The following is a 2,935-nucleotide window of genomic DNA, read 5'->3' on the forward strand; positions in this document are numbered from 1 at the left end:
ACACCTGGGAGACTGTGATCCTCTCCTCCAGGTTACTTTCCCACTGGTGCCAGGATTCCCCCAACGCCACACTGAGAGCCCAGCAGAAGCATCAAATCATATGAGAGATAAGAAATGAAGAGAGGGAACAGGATTTCTGGTTGACCAAGAGGATATTTATTGAGGGTTTACTGGGTACAGGGAGAAGGGCTAGATGGCTTCGCATCCAGAGAGACCCCTCCCCTGGGATCGTGCAGCTCCAGGACCCTGTGGGTGGGGTGAGGGTTGGGAACCTATGAACATTCTGCAGGGGACACTGTCTTAATCACGGTGTTCCCTTCATGGGTGACCTGGTAGCCATAGCTTCTGTGGGACCTCCACTGCTCAGGTGTCAGGCTCAGGTAGCTGCTGGCTGCGTACTTGTTGTTCTCTGTTTGGAGGGCGTGGTCATCTCCATGCCCTGGGTGATGGAGGTACCATCTGCCTTCCAGGTCACCGTCAAGATTCCTGGATAGAAGTCACTAATGAGACACACCAGTGTGGCCTTGTTGGCTTGGAGCTCCTCAGAGGACAACAGGAACAGAGTGACCGAGGGGTTGTCCTTGGGCCGACCTGTGTGGACAGAGGAGGGGGTGAGAGACGGCAGAGGGAGAGTGGGGTGTTGTGGAGTGCCTCTCTCTGTCTAGTCTCTGGGAGGGTTCATGCTGTGGCCGTCTGGTCCACCCAAGGCCTCTCCTTCCCACCTCATTCCCCTCTTTTCCACTGGAGCCCTCTGGAGAGCAGACAGCCCTGTACCTTCCTAGGGGCCTTCCCAAGTCACCTTTCCCAGGCGTCCTGGTCCAGTTCTTTCCTCTGCAGTCTCAGTTTCCCCATGTGTACCCAGGGCAGGCTGTGTTCCCTCCTTCCAAACAAAAATATTTGGCCTGGCACAGTGATTCATGCTTGCAATTTCAGCACTTTGGGAGGCCGAGGCTGGTGGATCACCCGAGGTCAGGAGTTCAAGACCAGCCTGGCCAACATGATGAAACCCCGTCTCCACTAACCATATAAAAATTAGCCAGGCATGGTGGCGGGTGCCTGTAATCGCAACTACTCAGGAGACTGAGGCAAGAGAATCTCTTGAACCCAGGAGGCGGAGAGTGTGCGCCTGTAATCCCAGTTACTGGGGAGGCTGAGGCACGAGAATTGCTTTTCAAAGAGACACAGGTTGCAGTGAGCTGAGATCTCACCACTGCACTCCAGCTTGGGTGACAGAATGAGATTTTTTTTTTTTTTTTGAGACCATCAGTGCTATTTTATCTTCAGTGTCTTATGAGTAAACGTCTATAATTGTTTATTGCACTAAGTTTATTATTTTTATTTTATTAAACTTTAGGTTCATGGGGTACACGTGCAGGTGTGTTCCATGAGTACACTGCAAAATGCTAAGGTGTGGGCTTCTAGTGAACCCATCACCCAAACACTGACCATAGTACCCAACAGGTAGTTTTTCAACATTTTCCCTCCTGCCCTCCCCACCTGTGGAGTTCCCAGTGTCTGTTATTTCCATCTTTATGTCCATTCGAACCCATTGTTTAGCTATTTATTTATTTATTTATTTATTTATTTGAGACAGTCTCACCCCTTTGCCCCAGCTGGAGTGCAGTGGCGCCATCTTAGCTCACTGCAACCTCCCACCCCCGGGTTCAAGAGATCGTCCTGCCTCAGCCTTCTGAGTAGCTGGGATTACAAGCACGTGTCATCACACCGCGAATTTTTGCATTTTTAGTAGAAATGGGGTTTCACGATGTTGGCCAGGCTGGTGTCAAATACCTGGTCTTAAGTGATCCACCTGCTGTGCCCTCCGAAAGTGCTGCACCTGGCCCATTTTTAAATAATAATTTTCTTTCATTTTATTTGCTAATAGTTTACAATAGAATTATATAATGCACTTTTTTTGGGGGGGGGGTGGGACAGGGTCTCACTCTGTCACCCAGGCTGGGGTGCAATGGCTCAATCACGCTTCCCTGCAGCCTCAAATTCCTGAGTTCAAGTGATCCTCCCACCTCAGCTTCCCGAGCAGCTGGGACTACAGGCACACACCACCATACCAGCTAATTTTTCTATTTTTTGTAGAGACAGGGTCTTGCTATGTTGCCCAGGCTGGTCTCAAACTCCTGAGCTCAAGCAATCTGCCCGCCTTGGTTTCCCAAAGTGCTGGGATTATAGGCATAAACCACTGTCCCTGACCTAATAATGTAGAATCTTACTGAATGCTTCATAATATGATTTTAAAAATTTGTATTTGAAATGTATTTAAATATGTAGTTTGATCTTTTGAAAAACATATGAATTCCTAACAGATTATAAAATACTAGTTGTGCCCAGGAGGTGGAGGTTGCAATGGGCAGAGATCACACCACGGCACTCCAGCCTGGGTGACAGAGCAAGACTCCAACTCAAAAAAAAAAAAAAAAAAACTAGTTGTGTTAGGGTTCAAACCAGAGAAGCAGAACCAGTAGGATACACAGATTCAGATATAGATTAACATATAGAGACACACATCTGCATAGATAGATTTATTAATAAAAGGTTGGCTTCTGGCCAGGCACAGTGGCTCACACCTGAGGTCAGGAGTTTGAGACCAGCCTGGCCAACATGATGAAACTCTGTCTCTACTAAAAATACAAAAATTAGCCAGGCGTGGTGGTGCATGTCTGTAGTTCCAGCAACTCGGGAGGCTGAGGCAGGAGAATCGCTGGAACCCAGGAGGCGGAGGTTGCAGTGAGCCAAGATTGTGCCACTGCACTCCAGCCTGGGTGACAAAACTAGACTCCGTCTCAAACAAACAAAAAAGCTATATACAGACATACATCTAGACAGATAGATGTACTGGTAAAAGCTTGGCTTCTGCATTTGTGAGGTTGGCTAAGCAAGCCCAGAGCCCGCAGGACTGGCCGTCAGGAAACGACAATCA

General features: G+C 48.4%; 1 pseudogene; it reads right to left on the reverse strand.

The window, feature by feature from the left end:
- Positions 1-272: 272 nt before the first annotated feature.
- Positions 273-601, reverse strand: LOC112632877 (annotated as a pseudogene).
- Between the last annotated feature and the right edge of the window lie 2,334 nt (positions 602-2,935).

The sequence above is a fragment of the Theropithecus gelada genome, chromosome 10, assembly GCF_003255815.1.
Source record: "Theropithecus gelada isolate Dixy chromosome 10, Tgel_1.0, whole genome shotgun sequence".
Taxonomy (NCBI): domain Eukaryota; kingdom Metazoa; phylum Chordata; class Mammalia; order Primates; family Cercopithecidae; genus Theropithecus; species Theropithecus gelada.